Genomic DNA, 25,575 nt, shown 5'->3' with positions numbered 1-25,575 from the left:
CTTGATGCTGTAAATAAAATACATTTTGGAATTTATGTTTGTTATTTTTATTGTTATACCATATTTATTGATTTAAATAAATTGCCCTTTGTTTAATTAATCGGCTTTACGCTTCGAAAACCCAGTAATTTATGCTTTAGCTTCAAAATGTATTTATGTTCACGTTTGTTGCCATGACAATAGCCGCTTGGTGACGGCGTTCCGCAACTGTGGTGTGATTGCAGTTCCCCGCAGTGGCCGGAAGAGGGCAGCGTTAACAGGTACCACACAGCAGCTGCAGCATCCCGGATGAGGGAGAGAGCGAGAGAGAGAGATGCTCCACTCAAAGCATCACGCCGGAGCGAGATCGTTCAGTCAGCGAGTCTGCTGGGGAAGAGAGCGGCCGGTGAGCGGGCTGAATGAGGGAGGACTCAACCTGGGATGCTCCAAGGTGAGTGTCCATGCACTGAATTATGGGCTTTTGTGACTTATGGAGAAATATTTACATGTAGGCCTACGGGTGATTTGAAGCGAATGCATTTTGAAGCTAGTGCTGTTTTGCTATTCAAGGACACGAACTTAATCTTTAATGTGATGGCAGATGACCCTAAAGGCTGTTTGAGTTTACTTTCATTTGTTTGTTTTTTCTGCACAGACTTTTAAAAGATATATGCATGCATTTACATTATTATGGTGTATCACTCATAGACACGTTTGGATATGCTGAAATAACCGACTAAAGTTATAAATATTTGTATTGTTTTTAAACTTATGCAGTAATTTTCCACATAATTTCTCATTTAATGTTGCTTTTCTCGATGGATAGATAGAAAAAATAGATCTAGAGCATACATGCACAGGCATGTTTCTACAGTCAAGTGTGATAAGGAAACACATCCTCCAAAAACTCAAGACTTATGCACATACACACCTTCATATGATGAGATAAAGATGTAAACATCCCTCTAAAGCATTCTAGATCTGGTGTTGAGAGCTGCTGTCTCCATGGGATGTATCAGAATAAAGGCAGAGCCTCGGGCACAGCTTAGAACTGACTTACTTAGCCTGGAAATGAACTTGACGATCGGCACATCCCCAGCAACCGCCCCTATAGGAATAAATGTTTTTCCATAATTAAGTTTTACGTCCTGAAACGCCTTTAATCCACTTTTATCTTATTTTGCTTTCGCTTAGTGGATAGACCTGGGTCGTGACCAAAACAGAAAAGTATTGCAGCTTCACAAACACCTATCTGATAAAATCTGTAGTCTCTCTCAAGGGGATACTAGATGTGTTGAACTAGAGGAGGACGACTGATGTGAAGTAAATAGGTAGAAAAGGAAAAGGAAGTGTTCTTAATTCTAATTCGAGTTGTTCTAATTGCCGATAAGGATTATAAAGGCTTTCCCCCTAAACAGAATTGTGATCCACTTCTCAGTCAATATAGGATGGACAAGAATCCAAGAGAGACCTCCAGTTGTCCGTTTAAACGGGAAGTCACTGATTATTGACTTATTAAGCTTGGAGTCTAACCATAAATCGGCTTCAGAACATGACCCGTCTGTTACCTTTGGAAAACGGCTTTGCCGGGACGTTTTTCCTGCCATTAGCTTCAAACCATCGCTCTACCTCTAAAAAATCCTCCAGTAACACAGAAGTGCTTCTATTCCTTGACCCGGTACGTGGATCACAGATTTAGAGTAGTTCTAGCCTGCTGAGAACATCGCACTTTTCACTCTTTACCTGTCCTAAATCCCTTCTCTCCTGCAGAGAGGCCTTGTAAAGTGCCCTGTTCTCTGTCTCCTCAGCCTGTCTTAATCTGGCAGCTCTCCCCCTGTAGCACATCGCCCCTTTTCCCTGAGATGCCCATGAGGGCTCTCTGATCTGTCAACTGGATCGATCTTCCCTCCCCTTACGCTGCTATTTAGGCTCCTTTCCAGCTTTTACAATAGCTAAGCACAATTTGAGTCACGCCAAGTGAGTCGGGAAGGCTAGAATCATATATCGCTGTAGTGTTTTGAGATTGATTTCTTAATGTCGCCACATGAGATGATACATGTCCTTGAGGCTGAGAGGAAATGGTATCTGAAGCATTGGCACTATGTGTGTTTGCTTCTGCTAACAATCCTCTGGCCACTCATTGTTCTTTATTATCATATACCGCATTATTAAATTAGCTATTTTATCATGTGTTTGCTCAGACACAAAGCTTTGTGATAAGTCAATAAAGCAGCCAATTTTTAGCTATTTTGAAATGAGCTGCTTAGCAGACACATTAGCTTTGCTTTCTGTCAGTTCCAAATACAACAGCTTTAATTCATAATGCAACATTTTCAATCAGATATGTCAAAGATGTTTATGTCTTGCAAACATACTAAGATAAAAAGCTAGTTGGTGAAATCACAAGATATTTTAAGACTTTTTCTTCTGCTTATACAAATAGTCAAATTACAAGGCCTGTTATGATACATTAGCCAATCACAATCTCTTTCTGATGGTTTGAATGTGCCTAAAGACTTTTGTGAATCAGGCCTGGCGGTTAATAGTTAAAAGTCATGCTTATGCTAGTCATCTCATCAAGTAACTGCTTACAATGTTTACCAGTCATATGGAGGAAACGCCTCGAGAGGCTTTATTATTTTAGTTTTATGTAGAATTTAATGGGGTTGTTTTGTATTTTATGTAACTTAAAACCCTCAGTGTGGTTTGTAAACCAATTTGATGCATTGCGTTGCCTACAGCGAAACTGGCTCGCTTGACTTTTTTAATGCTCTGTTTTTTTGGGAAATGGTGAAAAATGACTCCCTCGAAATGCGCTCCCAGACACGACCACGCTCTCATTTGCATGTGATGTGTCATTAAGGACTGGAGATGAAATAAAAGAACTGTAAAAAGGGAGTGATTTGAAGAGCTTGGGACCTTCTATATTTCTTTCTCCAGAAACCATAGCCTTTCATCTATTAAACTCTGGCAAGAACCGATGCGAGGAGCCGCTCTGTAATATCTAAAACTGTCCTTATGAGTGGGTAGAACACTTGAAATATGATTCTAAAGTTGATAAGTTAGAATCACTTAATAACCTTTTACACAGTGGATGACTAAAAAACAATTGATTATTACACTATGAATGAATTGTGCGCTCTGGTACTATTATTTACTATGTTAATGTGATAGCAGATGACCCTTATAATTACCGTTATGAGATTCCGACTCGTAAAAAGCGTTCACGTCCATGTAGAACTCGTAATTACAACTTGTAAACCGAATTTTCTGAGAGCTCCGACTTGTATCACATTGTCATAGAAAAATATTAAGCAGAGAAACTGTTTTCAACATTGATAATAATAGGAAATGTTTATTGTGCATCAAATTAGCATTTTAGAATGATTTCTGAAGGATCATGTGACTGGAGTAATGATGCTGAAAATTCAGCTTTGCTATCATTGGAATATAATCATTTTTTTAAAATATTATTATTAAAATAGAAAACTGTCATTTTAAGTTGTAATACTTTTTCAAAATATTATTGTTTTTACTATATTTTTGATCATATAAATGCAGCCATCTTTCAAAAGCAATAAAAAATATCTTACTGACCCCAAACTTTTGAGCATATATATGATTAAGCTTTTTTATTACGAGATAAAACATTCTTCAAATTATTATTATTATTGTTTGCACTTATGATCGAGCACACCAATACATAGTTTGTTGACTTGTGGGTGTTTTGGTAATGTGCTTATATAATACATTGTTCTGTAACAGAATGAACTATTTGGATGAGTATAATGAGTGTGTATGCTGTGTTTACACAGGTGCTTTGTGGCATAATCTATAAATCAAGAGTGCTTTGTTTGTCTGAGCCTTCTCATTGAATCAGAATAATGTACCTTTGCCGAATAGGTGGTGTAAAGCCTGACATTTTTCACTGCGGTTATGGATACATTGTCTCTTTGAAAGAAAATTGAGAGACTAGCTGATAAGTGGTGACTGAAAGCTTCCGGGATTTTCCCAGGGGCGCTTCTGTAATGGCAACCCACAGCTCACCTCTCTTCCACCCTCCACAGTGACCTTGATAGCTCCGTTGAATGATGCAGTCACACAGTCTTGAGTCCAGAACTCACAGATCTTCTTTCGCCCACAGAATCAAACTGCCAACCCATCCGCTCGCTCCTATTTCCTTGTGCTACATCCATTCGACACGTTCTTCGAGCGCAGCGTGGAGAATGAACTTAGTCAGAGCTGGAAAATCAGTTTTATTATATAAAACGGCAGGTCAGTTCAGGGTTATGGAGCATTTTTACCCCCTGAGGAGTGAGTTACCCCTCGTTCACCTCGCAGGAGCATCACCACCCCATGGTTTCTCACCCTCCAAAGCCCTGAAGTATTTATAAGAATCCCACTTTCCCTCCCTCTCGCTCTCTTTCACACGATCACACCATTACAGTTGGCCTTAAAGGGATAGTTAACCCACATTTTTTTGTTGTAATTATTTTCCCACCAACATGTCGTTTTGAGCCCATATGGTATGTGTGTGTGGGGGTTGGTTTCCATGTTTTATGGGGACTTTCCATGGACTTTTATACTGCACAAACTGTATATTCATGCCCTAAATCCTATCCCTAAACACAACCCTCACGGAAAACTTTCTATTTTCTTCTAAAATATTATTACAATTTAAATATATATATATATATATATATATATATATATATACAGTATCTCACGAAAGTGAGTGCATCCCTCACATTTCAGCAAACATTTTAGTATATCTTTTCAAGGGAAAATACTATAGAAATGAAAGTTGGATATATTTTAGAGTAGTCAATGTGCTGCTTGTATAGCAGTATATATTTACTGTCCTCTTAAAATAACTCAACATGCAGCCATTATTGTCAAAATAGCTGGCTACAAAAGTGAGTACACCCTAAGTGAACATGTCAATACTGTGTCCTAAGTGTCAATATTTTGTGTGAGCACCATTGTTATCTAGCACTGCCTTAATCCTCCTAGTCATGTAGTTCTGCTGGCGTTAGACACATGACGCTTCTCCACCTTCCGCTTGAGGATCACCACAGGTGCTCAATAGGGTTCAGGTCTGGAGACATACTTGGTCACTCCATCACCTTCAGCTTCCTCAGTAAGGCAGTTGTCATCTTGGCGGTGTGTTTGGTGTCGTTATCATGCCGTTCGGCCCAGTTTCTGAAGGGAGGGCATCATGTTCTGCTTCAGAATGTCACAGTACATGTTGGAATCCATGTTTCCCTCAATAAAGCTCAGCTCCCCGGTACCAGCAGCACTCATGCAGCCCCAGACCATGATGCTACCACCACCATGCTTGACTGTAGGCAAGACACAATGTTCTTGGTACTCCTTACCAGGGCATCACCACACATGCTGGACACCAACTGAGCCAAACAAGTTTATCTTAGTCTCATCAGACCACAGGACATGGTTCCAGTAATTCATGCTCTTGGACAGGCTGCTTTCAGCAAACTTCAGCGGGCTTTCTTGTGAGCCAGCATCAGAAGAGGCTTCCTTCTGGGACGACGGCCATGTAAACCGACTTGTTGCAGTGTGCGGTGTATGGTCTGAGCACTGACAAGCTGACCTTCCGCTACTGCGACCTCTAAAGCAATGCTGGCAGCAATCATGCGTCTGTTTTTTGAAGCCAGCTTCTGCACCTGATGCACAGCACGAGGACTCAACTTCTTAGATTGACCCTAGCGAGGCCTGTTACGAGTGGAACCCGTCTTGGAAAACCTCTGTTGACCCTGGCCTGTACTGTAACTCAGTTTCAGGGAGTTACCAATCTTCTTATAGCCTAGTCCATCTTTGTGGAGAACAACAATTCTAATTCTCAAATTCTAGAGAGTTCTTTGCCATGAGGTGCCATGTTGAACATCCAGTGGTCAGAATGAGAGAATTGTACTCAAAGCACAAATTTTAACTGCTCTAATACTAGATACTACAATTTATATGGTCCTGTCAAGCAGACAAAAACATGAAGATGATGAATAGGACATGTGGCTTTGCATGGTTAAACGACGTACAGCTATTATCACTTAGGGTGTTCTCACTTTTGTTGCCAGCTATTTTGACAATAATGGCTGCATGTTGAGTTATTTTCAGAGGACAGTAAATATACAAGCAGCACATTGACTACTCTAAAATATATCCAACTTTTATTTCTATAGTATTGTCCGTTGAGAAGATATACTAAAATGTTTGCTAAAATGTGAGGGCTGTACTCTCTTTTGTGAGATACTGAATGTATGCATGTATGTGTATATATATATATATATACGGTATATATTCATAGTTCAATAAGCTGATTTCTTCATGGGGGCAAAAAGAAAATCCCCACAATATAAAAAAAACCAAATACTTATTCACACATACAAATCTGACTGTCAGTCATTCACATCCTTTATTTTTACACCCATTTATCTACTAGTCACTTGCTCATTAACAAATTCTCATCTTCATACCTTTCTGTATTGTCACCATCTTTTTTCCTTTCTCTCACTGCCACATCCTCCATTCTCTTTTACACCTCTCTTATGTTCTCATGGTTCCTCATTTCCTTCCTCCTCATTAATTATAGCCTTTCTGCCTGTATAGGAAGCAGAATCTCTCCGTATAATTACTGTCAACGGCTTCGGTCCGTTGTCATGGTCTAGACGGCCGCTGAGGTCGGCGCAATAATAAGAGCTCACTGACCACAGTCAAATTCATCTGGAACCAGTGCTGGTCAAATTAAAGCCTGCCTGTCTTTGTCAAATGAATGCTTCTGGAAAACCAGAATTGTGAAAGTAATGATTGATGATTGATTGATTGGCTCTCGATTTGTCTGTAATGGTCTCTGCTGATGATTAATCAGAGGTTAAAGGTTAAACTGTGAGGTTAAATATCAACAGAGGTGGATTTTATTGTTGCATTTGAAGGCCAGAACATCATATTCCTTCGTAATTCAATTTCATAGTCAAAAGGATTTTTTGTGACTCTGAAGAGAATGAGAAACGACGCAGTGTGTATGTGTGTGTGTGTGTGGGGCGGGGTCTCTGCAGTATGCTGTCACTCCTCCCCTTCACGCTGCTCCACACGAGGCTTCGTGTGTGTACTCAACCATGCCTTTCTGTTTACAAGGCTGACGCGTGATGGGGGAATGAGAAAGAGTCAAAGAAAGAGACTAAAGCTTCCTTGCATCTTTAAAAGAGGAGAAAGATACAAAGAGAGGAACATCAAAATAATGGTCTGATCGGGAAAAGAATAAGTGTGTATTTTCTATATGTGGTGGTTGTCCTAAAATGAAATGAACTTTGTGGCTGAATGTATACATAGTGACCGAACGAAAGAAAGGTGGCATTGTGACAATGGAAGAATCTCAATAAATATGTGCTGATATTGGCTCAGACCTGATACCAACCCCCTTTTCCTCCCCCCATAACTCCCCAGACGCTTTGCAGAATATTTTAACCCTTTTGGGGAATCTATTTTACATTCCACCTTTTCCGAGGGAGGGATAAGCCTCTTCCCATCCTCCTAGGACTGAGTCACGGACCTTTTGTCTAGTGATTACTGTTTCAAATAGCTATGAAAGAAGATGTTTAATCTTCTACCTCAGTACTGCGAGCATTGTTTTTACCAGAACGTGTGCTGTCTCTCTGTTGTTCTCTGTCTCAATATGAGGTGTGAAATTAAGATTTTAGCATCATGAAGATTTGATCTTGATTTAAATTAGCCTCAGTCATACACTATATGTATGGTTCCCACAGTAATTTAAAATTTGGAAATATCAGGAGATTTATCTGTGAAATTATTAAATTCTTATATTGAATAATATATAAACGCATTTCGGCTCAGAAAGCAGATTATTTTATTTATATTCTATTAGCCCAATATATTTATTATTTATACATTTATTTAATTCATTTTAATAGTTTATTTTAATTCATTTTGCTGTTTTATTTATTATATTTTATTGCATTATGCATTATTATTATTGTACACTTTTTACAGCATTTATTCATCCTGGTTAATGTTAATTTATAAATATGCTTTTGTTCATTGTTAGTTCATCTTATTTCATAATACAATAACCCATTCAATTTTTGATTGTTAAAAATATTACTATTAATATATGTAAAAATTGTCATTAATCAAAATTAATAAAAGCCGATCAAATACATTGTTTAGTGTTAATTAGTTTTAACTGTTGCATTAACTAATCTATACCCCTATTGTAAAGTTACCAGTTATTATAAAAATACTCATATTAAAAGAGTTATATTAATAGAAATGTTTATAAATCTAAATTAAAATACTAATAATCATTTTGCCCCAGTACAAGTTTATTGGCAAGAGAATGATGAATTATCTGCTACTGTAATTTTAACCAGTTTTATATTTCATGTAACAGTGCTATATTGTCTGTGGGATGGGTTTTCTCTTTACAAAGTCTATAATTTGTACAGGAATCTTTGTTGCAATGCAGTATGTGATCAGGGGACGTGTGTGTGTGTGTGTGTGTGTGTGTGTGTGTGTGTGTGTGTGTGTGTGTGTGTGTGTGTGTGTGTGTGTGTGTGTGTGTGTGTGTGTGTGTGTGTGTGTGTGGATAGAGGACTCAGCATCAGGACAAAGATACTGCGCACACGTGGCGGCAATGCGCAGATGCAGTCGCCCTGCGAAGGGATAAAAGCGCACGCTTGTGTGTGTTTATGTGCTGAACTCTCTCTATAAGCAGTCTAGACAAAGAGCTGGCCCTGTTCACCCTGTGAGAGAGAGCGTGAGTGAGCGCATCGCTGCAGTCAGAGGTAATAAAATGTGTCTCCCGGTCCAGGACAAAGCAGCTGAGGTGGTAAGGGGAAGACCGAGAGAGAGAAGGAGGTAGAGAAAGAGAAAAAGATGTTGGGGGAAGGGTTCCACTCTTTCTTTGTTCCATTTTTCATGAAAACCCCATTGTGTGCAGGGAGCCCTGTCCTGTCCTGCCTTGTCCTGTGGGGAGATTGCTGGAGTAATTACTGTTTCTGTTTTTTTTAGAAAGAGATGAGAGGGTTGAGGAAGGCTGATACTGGGGTTCATTTCAAACCCCAAGAGGACCAGCACCGTCCTAAATTCTTTCCGCCACCAGTGTAGACAGACACACATTGCAACCACGGATTCATAACAGTAAAATCTCTCTTAGGCATTACCAAGCCATCAGGGTTTCTTTAAGCACAACATGTGACACTTTGACCTTTATATGAAAATACAGCATCACGGAAAGTTGATTTTTAAAATTTTACTATTTTGAAGAGCTGTCACTGACTTGATCAGTTTCAAGAAAACTAAATAACATTATTAGGTCATCCACATTTTGTGTGGATGACACTTAAGCCCAAAGTATATTTCAGTTTTTGCAGTAAATGTTTAGCGCATGCATACTTTCAAACTATACCCCCATTTAATAGAGTATGCAAACACAGGTGTCTAATGTTATCCTAGTATTTTTAGATATACTTATTTTTATAAGTAGGCCTAATTAACTTTTTTTTTAAAGTAAAATTTGGGCTTTATAGTGTAGATTTATGCATTCTCACAAAAAAAAACTACAACAGATTTTGTTTCTTATACTGGATTAATGCAAACATTGAAGTCTATGCAAATGTGCAATGATTAAATAATACACACTTTATGGACTTACAGTTTTTTTTTACTTTTGTCAAAAAACGAAACTATGCATTTTGTGGAAGAACATTGTTTTGATTGTGCTTTTGCTCTGCGTGACTGTGAGGATGAATATGGTTATCCTACTGCTCATAAAACACTTGAATTCACTATTAGGCTTAACAGTTTAGATGGAAAGGATCTCAAGCTCACTAGCTGAAGACGTTAATGTAGCTATACCCAATAATAGTACTTCCCCGTACTTCCTCGAAAATAACCCATAATGAAATGACCCTTCATAATAGATAATGCTTTACAATGCAAAAAGAGCTCATGAGCTCAGTCAGGTTCTCCGTTTGCCAGCACATTCTCCTCTGTTTGACGTTTGATTCCCCAGAGGTTCGAGATTCAGCGTTATCCATGTCAACCTTTCTCTCTCTTGTTGTGAAACTAAACTATGCCACACCAAACATGCATGAAAGTAGCCGTATTCTCTATTTACGGATATGACAAGACATGCACGGGCGAGTGATTTATGAACGCAATTTTCCCCATGAACCATCCCACTAGGTCTAAAATATAAACACTTATAATATGCTTTGTACCATGTTTTGTACCATGCAGTTCAATGCATTATAGGCAGCAATGTCAGTCATATAATAGGGCTTTTAGTTTCTTGTAACTGAAATTGCAATGACAGTGATGGCACATTTGTGTGCAAGTCTGTAGGTATACAAATATGTGAGACTAGTTTGTCTGCTACTCTTATGGGTTTATCCTCCTTTCATGATCTTTATTGTTGCACGCTGAGCTGTTGTTGGAATAAGAAATGCCACTATTAAGAAAGAAAATAGGCAGGCAAAGACTGTTTTTCATGAATGTGTTCATGGTATGTTTGCACCTGTGTGTGTGTGTGTGTGTGTGTGTGTGTGTGTGTGTGTGTGTGTGTGTGTGCTCGTGTGAAATGCTGTGTATCTCAGGTTAAGTGTTGTTTTCTCACTCTGAGGTGTGGATGAGGCGGTAATTATATGGCTCAGGGTCAGTGTTTTTGTTTCTGGCGTAAGTGTGTTTAAGTGTGTGTGTGTGTGTGTGTGTGTGTGTGTGTGTGTGTGTGTGTGTGTGTGTGTGTGTGTGTGTGTGTGTGTGTGTGTGTGTGTGTGTGTGTGTGTGTGTGTGTGTGTGTGTGTGTGTGTGTGTGTGTGTGCTTGACTTCCTGCTCTGTCAAATGTCAATCACACAAAGTGTTTGTGTGAACCAGCCGAGATGCAATTAAGCACGGAGTGCTGGTGTGATAAGGTGCCGTGAGCTTGTGTGATGTGTGAGTGACGTCTGTGTGCGTGTGTGTGTGTGTGTTTTATCAAACATGCAGGCATAATTGCTTCAGGATTGCTTCAGGATGGAAGCATAAAAAAAATGCTGTATATTGGTTGACTTTAGAAGAATTTACATGCTATTATATATGGTTATGTCTCTGTATATCAGTTTCCATAATTTGTAGCTGGAAATGTCTCTTCTTTATGCGTGTAGCTACAGGAAATGTGCAAGTATGCCCTCTCTTTGTGGCTGTATGGGGTGAAGATTGGGGAGGTTTCAGAGATACACAGATTGGAATCAATTGGTACAATAGCAGTCTGTCAGTCAGTTGGGCGGTTTTAAGTGAGGTTTGTTTACTGTGTCTCACAATGTCCCCTTCAGTTTATTCTGTCTATTGTGTTTGGTGATATTATGTGTTAATGTTTCCTCTCAATTTCAAGGGCTTTTCAAGAGCTTTGCAAGAGCTGTGGAGTGTGTACTGTTTGTGTTTCCTGATGAAAAAGCTTCTTAAATTAGCCTGTGGTGGTTTTTCCAAGACCAAGTCTGGTCAAGCTGTTTTTTTGATTCCAACAAGCTAAAACCAGACAAGGCCAGCAAAATTTTTAAAGGGGTCATATAATGGTACATGCACTTTTACAAGTTGATTATACTGAAATGTGTGTTGGCAGTGCCTGTACACAACCATCATATAATGATAAAAATCCATCCAGTGTTTTTGTTTTAATCTCCTTATATGTTTTCCCCTGCCTCAAATTCATACTTTGCACGTCACGTCACAAGTACTGGCTGGCGGGCAAGAACGTCGTTCTCTAGCAACGAAACCCAGTAAACTAATCAAGGATCTTGCCAGGACGTCGCCAGTTTTAATATACAAAAGTTGGTGTTTTGTAAACAACATGTCAGATAGTTGTTGTGCGGTTGGATGCACTATTATTCAGCATAATTTGGTTAAGAAGGTGCATGTAAACGTCCTCATTCCCCGAAAGTGAAAGTAGAAACTGACTGAGCTTTCAGCATCTGTCGCTGCATTAACGCCGCGTTCTCTCAGAGACGACGACTAACGGTATAGTGACGACTATCTTAATTTACTGGCTTAATATTTCTCTTGTGGACCTACATTAATGACAGTAAAAAATTAGAAGAATGTTTCTTTTTAAACAAGTTTTTCAAGCTGCTTTTGATTTTCATAGATGGCAGAGTTGTGCTGTTCGTGAACTAAAGACAGTTTTTAGGCCTATATAATTTTTGTGATATTATTACTATTTAGTAATTGTATTGTTTTTAGTAATAATAGTGTCATTAAACATTTTGTTAATGTGCTATGGAAACAAAATAGCCTCACTATATAATTGATTGTAGTATTGGAAATTTGCAAGGCTGCAATTCCCCTGCAATTCCACTGTTTGTCGCCATTTTGTCAGCGTTTGTTGCCCGCCAGGTATCCATGGTAGTCACGTGACTGCAAAGTGTGAATTGAGCCATTCGTTTTTGTGACGTCAATAAAACGGACGCCCCTCCCACGATTGTTAATTGACAGCAGCGTTTGTATGGTTTCAACACAGACCCGCCCTGAGCGAGCAGTCATCATAGTCCGCCATTGTTGATACACTGAAGCACAATGGCTTCGAAGCGATTGTGGTGTTCTGTTCTTGGGTGTAATAATAAACACAGCAGTCATTTTAATGTTCCTAAATTCGAACCGCTGAAGACGCAGTGGCTGAGTTTTATTTTTGAAGGGAATATTCCCAACGATCTACGTAAATGCTTTTATGTTTGCGCTAATCATTTCTCACCAGACTGCTTTATAAACGAGTGTCAGTGTAAAGCTGGTTTTGCTAAGAAGTTGGTCCTGAAAACAGAATCGGTAACGTTACCAACTATTCGTGTTCCTGCTACACCTCCAGAAGAAGTGAGTGTAACGTTTTATTAACCTTTAAATATTAATCTTTGCAACTCGCTTGCACGCTTCATGATGAATGCGGCTAATGTTTACACTCAGGGTATATTACGGCATGTTCTCTCTGTAATGTTATGACGTTCTCAATATAATTCATAATCCCACGTTTATAATGAACAACTCGCTATGGTTAATGTTTCAGCACTGACAGTTGTACCTAACACTGACATAACGTTACGCATCACTGACAAGCCTACATTTACCCAAAAAAAGTTTTTCAAAATCAATCTGTCAACGAACTAACCTATACATCAGTAAACACATAGTGTCTGTATCTCACTACTCTAAGTTACCCTGCCAGTACATAAGTTACAAAAATAGTTTACAAAAATGACATTACGTTAACCAACGATTCAGAAACGTCCTGTTCGAGCCTTAATTGTCGAACTACTTCGGGGCCGTCATCTTTTTCCGGGTCCGACTCCAGTTCAAATTGATACGGTAGAACAGATGTTTCCTCAGAGACTCCCGCTGCCATTCTTGTTGCAAAACATACCCTCAACTGATGTCAAGGGCAGGCAACACTCCGCGTGCATTGTCAAAACGCCCCAAAGAACAGAGGGGCGGAGTGAGCAAAGCTCATTATCATTTAAAGGCATATGCACTGAAAGGGTGTGCTGAAAACAGAGCTGTTTTTGACCTGGTAAAATGAGTGTTTTCTTACAATACTAATGATAATTTTTAATAAAAGTATATTACAAAGTTTTCATTTAGACCCTAAAGATTCATATTAACTTGTACAAAAATGGCATTATATGACCCCTTTAAGATGGTGGTTTTGTCTGTAATTAATGTTCCTTTATTTAAGAAGGATTTTTTTTAATTTAAAATAGAAATCGTGTTTAACATTAAACATATCTTTGCTGTCAGCTTCGGTTGATTTGAATGCATCCTTGCAGAACAATAGTATTAATTTCTTTTTTTAAAATCTCTTGAACGGTAGTGTATGTGCTTGCAAATTTGTTTTTCTGTCATCGTGCATGCTGTTAAAGGAAATAACCTGTAAAGTCTCACCTGTAACATCTTTTATAAATGATTAGACAATTCTTGTATTTATCATCTCTTTAGCATTAATTTGCATGTCAAGTCCATGTATTCATATATTTAATATGAAAAGTATGTAGAGATTTAATATACTGCTAAGTCTTAGAAAAGAGAGTGTAAGATACTATATGCCCTTATGAATTGTGATTGACAGGATTATATGAACGTTCTTCTCCTGAACGTTATTACACTCTCTTTTATACCGCATTCACATCATTACTGTCAAAATACAACTGTCTAAGATACAATTTAAGACATTTACCCTGCGTGTCACACATCTCATCAGCCTTTGGTTAGGTCTGAAATGACAAAGGTGGTAGTTAAGCGGATTTCTTCAGACCTGCATTGTTATGGAGGGCGCGGGGGTGTAAAGAGAGGTGTGTAATGATTCTCCTGTCTTCTGCATATCTCCTCATTATTCACCTCTCTTTCTCAGTCTGCAGGATCTGTTTATCCCGCTGAAATCTTATTTGAGAGTCCTAGAGTAATAACTCTGTCTATTTTCCTCCGAATCACCTGACCTTCTGATAAATGGATCGGAGATTATGCATCTGACAAATGGATTTACATGTGACATAATTAGGATGGATTTGGTTGCAGGGGTGCAGTAGGCAGATCATTCGTAGCCCTCGGCAGGAGGGATTCATTTAGAAGCCGAAGACGGAAATCTTGTTAGAGACACTGGGAGGGATTGTTTTTTCTACCACCGTTCCCCAAATCTGAGCAGCACTAGAGGCTAATGATGTGTTTTGCTCTTCTGTTGTGCAGATACCTGTGGAGATTTGAATGGGCAGCTTGGTTTCATGTTCCCAAGCCCCACCTGTGCATTTTGTATTTGTAGAAAGGAAGACAAGAAAGTATTTAGGAGGAAGAGAGAAGCAGAATAGGATTGAGCCGTGTTCGAATCACTATTTCCCACATGAGCACCACAGCTCGACTAATCACTATGCCATGGAACTGATGTATCCGTTTAATTTTTACTCTTCTCTGTGGTTTACGGAAACAATAGCGACAGTCACCTGTTAACCTAGGAGAATTAGGGCAATACCGCTTGTGTTTGAGCTGAATGTAGCCCGTAGCTTTCTTCTCAGATCGATGAGTCCACCCAGCCGCACTGCAGGTGCTGAAGCTGCATTTAGCTCTGTTCCCATGACTCCGTCTCTCTCTGACCCCTCTCTGCATATCCATACTGCACTGGGTTAGCACAAGAAACACTGATATCATACATCTCACAAACCTACTGTAAACAGATTCTCATTTGAGGCAGGAATCTGGGTCATTCAGTTTTGGGTCTCTCTCAGACTAGTTTTAGCCTCAGATGCACACCCACTCAGATTGCCCACAATCCTTTCACTGACCATGCTGGGGTGCATTTCCCGGAAACTTTGTTAACCAACTATGGTCGCAAGTTCTGTTTTTACCAACCTAGTTCACCCAATTAGCGTCTCCCCGAAACCATAGTTCCAACAAACATTTGCAAACAACACAGCAAAGTTGTGTGGTTAGAAGCATTTTCTCTTTAGTGTAATGTGGACTTACATAGATCATTGTCTTAGGCACAATAAGAAAGCTAACATGCAGTACATTCTGATCTTTCACTCAAGTCAAGTCAAGTCAAGTCAAATATATTTATATAGCGCTTTTCACAATACAGATTGTATCAAAGCTGCTTCACAGTATCAATCAAAACAACTTAACAATGTTTGTTTATTACTGGAAAAAAAAAAGACAATCCAAGTTTGGTAGAGCTAATCAATGGTATGATTGGTTAATTAATTTGAATATCCCCAACTGAGCAAGCCAAAGGCAACAGTGGCAAGGAACCGAAAAACTCCATCCAGTGACCTAATGGTGTCCTAACACCCCATCAAATGACCCAATGGAGAAAAAAAAAAACCTTGGGAGAACCCAGGCTCAGTCGGGGGCCAGTTCTCCTCTGGCGTTTATGAACTAGAGGCCGAATTTACAGTAACTGTAAGATAAAAATTTATATGAATGCCTGGCTAAATAGATGCGTCTTCAGTCTAGTTTTAAACTGGGAGAGAGAGTCTGAGCTACGAACAATATCAGGAAGGCTATTCCAGAGCTTCGGAGCTAAATGTGAAAATGCTCTGCCTCCTTTGGTGGATCTGGATATCCTAGGAATGACCAAAAGCCTCGAATCTAGTGATCTTAAAGAGCGCGATGGATTGTAAGGCGATAGAAGATCCGTTAAATAGACTGGAGCTAAACCATTTAGAGCTTTATTAGTCAAAAGCAATATCTTGTATTTAATACGGAACTTTATAGGTAACCAATGAAGTGATGATAAAATCGGTGTTATATGATCATATTTTCTTGATCTAGTAAGAACTCTAGCGGCTGCATTTTGGACTAACTGTAGCTTGTTTATTGAAGATGCATGACAACCAGCTAATAAAGCATTACAGTAATCTAGTCTCGAGGTCATGAATGCATGAACTAACTTTTCTGCATCAAAGACTGATAGCATATTACGTAGCTTAGCAATGTTTCTAAGGTGGAAAAAGGCTGTTTTTGTAACATATGAAATATGCTTTTCAAAAGACAGGTTGCGGTCTAGTATAACACCCAGGTCTTTTACTGTAGCGGATAAAGTAACAGGGCATCCTACTATGTTAAAGTCGTGCTGTGAAGGGTTTTGTGGACGGTTTTTAGAACCGATAAGTATTACCTCTGTCTTGTCTGGATTTAATAAAAGAAAATAACGCGTCATCCAATCTTTTATATCATTAACACAATCTGTCAATTTGGATAATTTAGCGTATTCATCTGGCCGTGATGAAATATATTTGAGTGTCATCAGCATAACAATGGAAACTAATTTCTTGTTTCCTTAGAATATTACCAAGTGGCAGCATATATATTGAGAATAATAAAGGGCCTAACACAGATCCCTGCGGCACTCCATAGTTTGCCGAAGTTATAATCGATTTTTCTCCATTTAAGTAGACGAAATGGTAGCGGTCAGATAAGTATGACCTGAACCAGCTTAATGCTTGTCCTTGAACACCAGTGTAATTTTGTAGTCGATCTAAGAGTATTGTGTGATCTATAGTATCGAACGCAGCACTAAGATCAAGTAAAACTAGTACTGAGATACAGCCTTGGTCCGAAGCTAAAAGTAAATCATTTGTGATTCTAACAAGGGCAGTTTCAGTGCTATGATGTGGCCTGAATCCAGACTGAAACTTTTCATAGATGTCGTTTTCTTGCAAGAAAGAGCCGAGTTGAGCAGACACAACTTTTTCTAATATTTTTGACATAAATGGAAGATTCGAAATGGGTCTGTAATTTGCTAGGTTATTTGGATCTAATTGTGGTTTCTTAATAAGAGGTTTTATAACTGCCAGCTTGAACGTTCTTGGAACATGACCTAAAGATAAAGATGAGTTAATAATATTGAGAAGAGGCTCTTCCACTATAGGTAACACTTCTTTCAGTAGTTCAGTTGGTATAGGATCTAATAAACATGTTGTTGTTTTAGATGAAGTGATAAGTTTATTTAACTCTTTTTGTTCTATGGTTGTAAAGCATTGTAATTGTTCTTGCGGGGTGATAATTGCGGCTGAATTATAAGGCGCGAGCAGAGATTGAACGTTTACGATTTTGATTCTGATGCTTTCAATTTTCTCGGTGAAGAAGTTCATGAAATCATTACTACTAAACTGTAACTAGGTATTTTGTTCAGACGACGTCTGTTTATTTGTTAGTCTAGCCACGGTATTAAATAAAAACCTTGGATTATTTCGGTTGTTTTCTATTAATTTGCTGAGGTGCTCCGCCCTGGCCGTTTTAAGGGCCTTTTTATAACGTGACATACTGTCTTTCCACGCGATTCTAAAGACCTCTAAATTAGTTTTTTTCCATTTACGCTCTAAATTACGGGTTTCTCTCTTTAAAACATACGTAGTATTATTGTACCATGGTGCTATACTTTTTTCTCTGACCTTTTTTAATCTAATGGGTGCAACAATATCCAATGTTCTAGAGAGAATGGAGCTCATAGTGCTAGTTAGTTCGTCTAGTTCATCTGTTTGTTTGGGTTCAGGCAGCAGCTGGGACAGATCAGATAAGCTATTTGAGAAATGATCTATGGTGGATGGACGAATTGTTCTACCTGGTCGATAACGTGGCGCAGCATGACATATTATAGCAGTGCGTAATATGCAAGTTACCAAGTAGTGGTCAGTGACATCACTTTGCGGTACAATATCTATATCGGTTGGATCGGTTCCATATGATATAATTAAATCGAGTGTATGATTAACACGATGAGTTGGTCCGGCAGCGTTTTGATGACCCCGAAGGAGTTTAATAAATCTGTAAACGCAACCCCTAACGCATCATTTAAATTATCTACGTGTATGTTAAAATCTCCAACAATTAATGCTTTATCGACGTTGACCAAAAGATCTGATAGAAAGTCAGCAAACTCTTTTAGGAAATTGGCGTAAGGCCCTGGAGGTCTATATACGGTAGCCAATGCTAGAGATAATGTGTTTTTTTTTCTTACATCTAAGAGCGTAACATTTAGCACAAGCACTTCAAACGAATTAAACCTATGACGAGTTTTCTGAGAAACATTAAGGGTATCTCTGTAAATTGTTGCAACACCGCCACGACCGATCAGACGGGGCTCATGCTTATAACAGTATCCTGGCGGAGTAGACTCATTTAGACCGAAATAATCATTTGGTTTAAGCCAGGTTTCAGTAAGGCACAGAACATCGAAATTATTATCTGTGACCATTTAATTTACAATAACCGCCTTAGGTGTGAGCGATCTAATGTTTAGGAGACCTAGCTTTAGAAATTGTTTTTGTTCACTACTAGCGAGATTTTTTGTTTTAATAACAATTAGATTTTTTCTAGATCCCGCAGTAGATTTATTATTTGATCTTAGTAAACGAGGAATAGACACAGTTTCTATGCAATGTTCTACACTAGTATTAATATCAATTAAATTGGTGCAGTAGAGACTGTGATTTGGATTTTTGGTTACTTGTCAAACGGTATTTAACATCTTGGAGATGTTATCCGACAGAAGATCTGCCCCGATTCTACTTGTTGTAAGCCATCAGCGCGGAAGAGCCTTGGTTGCTCCCAAAACAGATTCCAATTATTTACAAAAATCAGTTTCTGCTCATTGCACCATGACAATAATCATTCATTTAGCGCGAATAATCTACTGAACTTTTCATGCCCTCGTCGGTACGTAGGAAGCGGTCCAGACACAATAATCGATGTTTCAGGCGATGTGCTGCGTACCGTATCGATAAGGCTCCTGAAGTCTTTCTTCAGAGCCTCCGTCTGTCGCAGCCTAATGTCGTTAGCTCCCACGTGCAGCACAACAGCTCCGACGCGCGCTCGTCACCGTTCAAGATCTCAGTTACCCGCGCATTGATATCGAGAACACGAGCACCAGGAAAGCAGTGACTGTGCACCTTACTTTTACCTAACGTAGCGTGGACGTGTCGGACGGTGGAATCGCCGATGATCACAGCATCGCGTTCCGTTTCACGAAGAGGGGAGAATCGGTTCTGAGTGGAGATTTCGAAAACCGGGAGGGGCGAAAAGATTCTTGTCCTGGCTCGCGGCTTCCGCGGAACCACCCAGGCTTCGTGGTGGTGTGTTGGAGCCGGAGTGAATGAAACCAAGGCTGATCGTGACCTGGACGCTTGGGACCAATGCTGAGAAACGCACGGAGTAGACGAGGTCAGCGTCAGCGGGTTACTAACGTTAATCACTGATCCGTGTGCATCAGCGCGTGATGTTTCAAGAGCTAAACGCCGGTCTCTCAGCTCAGCTTGTCTCTCTAGAAGGTCACGGATCTGCTTTTCTACAGCTTCTAATTCAGACTGCACCGCGAGCAATTCAGATTTATTCTCATCTGATATGTTCGCCATTTTAACAGATGGACAGTAAGCAATGATGCAACGAGTGATGCTATTAATATTTATACTAATTTATGACTCAAGTCTTGGGTAAAAACCGTCTTTTTAGTGGTATGGGTGTAATGTAGACGCACGATAGACGGGAAAACAAACAAACTCACAGCAGGCAACGAGGCTGACAAAAGCAGTCGATCGCAGGGCGAGCAGCAGTGAAGCAGTGTCTCGCTCTGCGACCAACAATCAATGTTCAAACCGTATTTGCGGTTCCAGCCGTATAATGGCCAACAGTCCGAGTTGTAATTATGAGTTAAATGATGGTTCAAAACAGAATAAAGAGAGAAATACGGAAAAACAGAAGGAAATACGAAGCTAATACGAGGCTTAGACAGCCACGACGCAAACAAACTCACAGCTCACATCAGGCAGCGAGGCGGACAAAAGCAATCGAGCAATCGATCATGCAGTGTGAATTTCCGGTGCCAGGTGTAAGTGTAGGGTATTACTTTATTGCAGTTATGTTGCATATAACTGCCTATACAAATTGTATTCTACATCTAATACAAGTCAAGGGAACGAAAGCACAATTTATGAAACATAATCATGAACAGAGATGTGTATTTTTGTTATGTAAGCTATTAAATGAGGGTCATACGACTAGTTATCTTTCCAGAAATGCATTTCCTAACAGCCAAATGCCACTCTTCACCCACGGACTGTCAGCACAGCATGCCAAAATGTTTCACTTGTGACATAACACCGTCAAACCATTACCTATAACCTATTTTTACATAAACATATATCATTTTAGGGGTTTTGTAAGAATAAGAGTAATTTTATAGAATTTTATCGTTTTTTATGGCAAAAATCCTTACAATAATAATTTGTAGAATACCTAAAAGAGCCCTCTGTTAGCATTATGCTAGCAAAAAGAAATATTTTTGAATGGGCATCAATGGAGAAAGATGTGTTATGGTGACAATGGGCTAAGCTTGAGCATGTTAACCATTCTAACTAGCAAAGCCCTTATGGTGCACTAATGTTTGATAAAGTATGTGGTAATGTGTGTACTAAGACATCTTTTAAAAGGCTAATTCGTTTGCAATAGGGATTCTGTTGTGTGTGGTTGATGCTAGTCATTTGGCACTCTGTGCGTGCAGTGTGTTTGGTATGTCATTTGGAAAGAGTAGCATTGTGGGTAGACCCAGCAGGGCTTGATACTGCAGGTCAGGATTTGGAAGTGATCTGCCATTGTTGGCCCAGCAGCTCTCCACCCGAGCGAGAATAAGCCTCCCCATCCCACTCACTGTTCCTGTGGACAAATGTTTTTTTGGGCAGAGTAATTTGATTTTAGCTTCTCAATTCCTTCTCACCCCTAATTCAATCTCTCACCCCTAATTCAATCTCCCGCCCCAAACTGTGTTTATCCTCTTTCTATGAGGGCTGCGTGATGAACAGACCTGACTTTTTTCTGCAAAGTGCCTTTCAAATTCTTTCATTCATTGTCTTTTTTTTCTGTTTGTCTGCCTCCCTCACCCTCTCCCTTTTAATCTCTGTCCGCCTTCTTTCCCTCATCATTTTAAGGTGGTATATGCTCATATTGCTGTCGATTCTGAACAAAAATAACAAAAAAGCCTATTTGACTGCACAACGTTGCTCAGCAGTGCTGTTTATGACTATTTGTCATTTTACCATGTATGTCTGAGACAGCTTGAACGCTCCATGTTGCCATGCGGTCTCCTCAGTCCCATACTTCATCTTTCCCGTCTGCTGCCGTACTCAGCCTTTTGCTCTAGACAGTCATTTACCAAACAGATAAGAGCCTCGATGACTGAGTGTTATTTAACACAGGATCAGATTTGGTTTAAGATTGGGTGACAGTTTGGTTCGATAAGCTTGTCAAGGACAGTACAATATGAAATTTATTATAAAAGGTCATTTAAATATTGTCAAGATAAGCACTATCCATATGAAAAAGTTAAATAACAATTTTATAAGATGGATATCATTGCCAAATTTAGATATTATTAGTATTATTATTATATTAGATTTATGAAAAAATATGTATAAATTGTTATGTATAAATTATCTGTGTATAATTATGTGTATTTTTATTGCATTTTTATTTATTTTTTTAACATGGGCATTGGGCAACAGTTTGGTCAGATACGCATGTCTTTTTTATCCACTTATCAGGAACAGTACATATAGAAATTATTTTAAAATATCCCTTTATCCTTTTATAAGATAAACACATATCCATTAAGTTATACAAGAATCTTTTATAGTAGATTTATTGCAAAACATAGATCATCTATAACAATATATATAATTAATAATTGTGACCAGTATAATATTATTAATAAACGCATACAAATAAAAAAATATAAAAATTTATCAATATATACATTTATTATATTATTAATTTGTTAAACAATCCTAATTTTACTCTTTTGCATATTGGAAGGTATTTGTCTGCAAATTTAGGTTGTATGCAAATATAGTCAGTCTTAAAACATCTAATTTCATCGCTGATTTAAAAAGGAATCTGAAAAAAAGTTTCACAAAATTTTCAGACATAAGTGGAGATTTCAGGACACTCAATAGAGCAACGAGATACCCATTTTTTACCTTGATGGGATCATATTGCTTTATATCTCCTTGACCGAGTTCTATCAGCAGTGAAGATTAAGGTTTAGCCGTGCTGTACCTCTCCAGGTGACTCCTCCATGACAGAATAATCATTCCAGCACAGATAAATAACCCCAGAATGGGATGTGATGGAGTGGGAATGGATTTGAATTGCACACCCACTGCAAGCTATTTTCAGTAGACAAAGTGTGTCCGAGGACATGTTAGTGAGCAGCATACTCTACCTGAAGTGTGTGTGTGTGGGTGTGTGTGTGCTTTCCCAACCACCATATTTCAAGGGAGTTTACCTCTTCACTGATTGGTCAGAACTCAGCTTTCGTCTCAGACTAATAACAGAGTAAAAAAAAAAAATAAATAAAAAAACAGTAAATGTCATCTATTTACCTAATGGGGCTATTTTTTGGTTTAGTTGTCCTCCTCACCTGCAGAGTGCAAAAAAAATGAACATTGAGCAGTGATCGGGACAGCTCTGTAAGGCACATGGCGACAGGCCGTCTCTCCCACCACTGTGCCTCACCTTAACACAAACACACCGAAGAAAGAGTTCTCAAGCAGTCTGCGAGATAGGGTTGTCATGGCAACGAGACCAGACCTGTAGTTTCCCTTGAATTATTTTCATAATAACCATGTTATTGTGTAATCTCGTTTTCTGATATTATCCTCAACACCCTCCATGAGAATATTTAGCTCAAGGAATTCATTGTTTCCTCATCAAGCTTTCTGACTATAACCCTTAATACATGTTACCATGGTAACCACCATAGTGTCCACCAAAATACAATACAGTTATTGCTTTCTACAATAAAACCATAATTAATACAGGATCTCATTCAAACACTTTAAGAAGCAATAGTTCGCCCACAGACGAAAATTCTGTCATCATTTACTCCCCCTCCTTTCGTTCCAATTCCTGTATGAATTTCTGCCTTCCGACAAACACTAAGGATATTTTGAAGAATTGGAAGTCAATGGAAACTTCCTCAAAAAAGTCAACTACCAACATTCCTCAAAATATGTTATTCCAAACCTGTATGACTTTATTTATTCTGCGGAACATAAAATAACATATTTTGAGGAATGTTGGTAGTTGACTTTTTTGATAGCTCCAACATGCATTTTAGTCTGGGACTAGTCTCAAGCCTTGTCTGTGGAACTGGGGGAGAGTGTTTTGGTGGAAACTGGTAACTTTTCATAAATTATGTTGTTGTATACTTGTGTTAGATTTTGCTATATTTGGCTGAGCAGTTAGATTTCTCTAATGCATACAATAATTAAGTTTGACCAGAGCTCTTGTGGGACAGAACTTTGTACATGAAGACAAATGGGCTACAAACAATAGGACACTTTTAGGACCTCCTACAGGAGATTGATCTACCCTGCAATCATCTCTGAGAAATGTGGTTTCTGTTATTCACACTAATCAGTTTATATGGCCCATACATCTGTATTTGCTTCACACCTTTACAGACACAGGCCCTGTTTACACCTGGTATTAAGATGTGTTTTGGTCGATCGGATCACAAGCGGCACTAAATACAGGTGTAAACAGGGTTTAAAACGCTTTGAGCTTGTCCACTTGGGACCACTTCCAGAAGTAGTCAAAAACGCATTTAAACGGATTGCTTTCATAGTGTAAACTTTTATGTGGTCGAAAGTGTTCGAACAGGTGCAAAAGTTGCCTACTGACCTAATGCGTAAACATTATGGGAAGCGCTAGCCAGACGAGATTTAAAGTTTGTTGGCTGAAAACCCAAATTTGGTTTGAAGATTTGTTCTCTCACCATTCCTAAATTCTAATGTGTCTTGTGACTGTCAGAGCAGAAACAAAAGCTGCTGCTCTCCGTTTGTTTTTCAGTCTTCGTGCGCGTTCATATGTAAGTTGCGTGAGCTTATATTGTCCGTTAGGTCGAAAGATCTGAGAAAACTATAGATTAACCTACCCATAGACCCTCCCCACGAAGAAATCAGGACTGAAGTGGTTGAAAGTGGACAAAGCGCTATGTGTTATTTCACCTACACTTCTTGGCTTGTACTTGATTTACCTTAGTTACGCACATTTATGCATTACGTTACATTAAGTGTTTCCCGCGTGAGGTGCTTTGTGTTGTACGTTGCCATGACTTCACGCTCACACGAAACTTCTACGATGGTACCTTAACGTTTCACAGACACACCGTGAAACATTGCAAAAATAGGCTGAAACCGCTGAAACGTGATGCCTGGAAAATGCAAGTTTCAAGATATTTGGAATGTTTTATAATGATCTGCATATCATGTTGTGATATGTTTTCAGTGCTTACACCGAACCCAAATATGTTCAGTCAATAGTCCTATCGGACGGTTATGGTTTTTATGGGGTCGTAAGGTATTTTCATAATTTAACTTACAGTAGTTGGTCTGTGATTTTATTGCCGTCCGAATCCAGAATGTCAGTGTTTGTCTCCCATCACCCGCGTCATTTTTTTTTTTTTTTATAAACACCAAGTTCGTGTGATGGTTTAATTGCCATCCGAATCCACAACTCGAGTTTACAAGAAGAGATCACTTAAAAAAAATAACTGTTTAAATCCTTTTTGATCTCTGCCGATCACCATACGTATGATAACTGTTGAGCTAAACTATAATTTTAAAGATTTAGCCTACTTTATTACTGAAATGCTGGAAAGTATTTACAAGAAATACTTGTAGATTTAATTATCTGCTCCACCTCAGTGAACAAAAAGGAGAAAGAGAAAAAAGGGTAACACTTTACAATACGGGTGCACTAATATGCATTAATTCATGATTAACTAATGCACAGATAATTATGAGTTAATGTATGATTCATGAAGAACTAAACCATTAATTAATTCTTACTGCATCAGCAACTAATACAGAGTCTATATGATTAATAGATTAAGTAATACATGAATTGATATTAATTCAATGTGTCATTGTGTATTAATTCCTTAATAACATATTTTATTAACTAATAGTGTAAATTAATGTGTTAATTACCACATTTGATAAAAGCTATGCACTTCAACTACCAGTTGTCTGCTTTAATTAATCATTAGCTAATGATTTGCA

General features: G+C 38.7%; 1 protein-coding gene across 2 annotated transcripts in view; it reads left to right on the top strand.

Moving 5' to 3' along the window:
* Positions 1–302: 302 nt before the first annotated feature.
* Positions 303–25,575, top strand: part of mtus2a (microtubule associated tumor suppressor candidate 2a) — an 83,173-nt gene continuing 57,900 nt past the window's right edge. For both annotated transcript variants that reach the window (XM_077242732.1, XM_077242731.1), the window contains exon 1: positions 303–430. The gene's annotated coding sequence lies outside the window, so the exon portion shown is untranslated. The remainder of the gene's footprint in view (positions 431–25,575) is intronic.

The sequence above is a fragment of the Siphateles boraxobius genome, unplaced genomic scaffold, assembly GCF_051911475.1.
Source record: "Siphateles boraxobius isolate OS27281-9 unplaced genomic scaffold, OSU_SipBor_1 25, whole genome shotgun sequence".
NCBI classification, from domain to species: Eukaryota; Metazoa; Chordata; class Actinopteri; order Cypriniformes; family Leuciscidae; genus Siphateles; species Siphateles boraxobius.
Note: the sequence above shows the minus strand (reverse complement) of the source record. Positions and strands in the feature narration are given on the sequence as shown.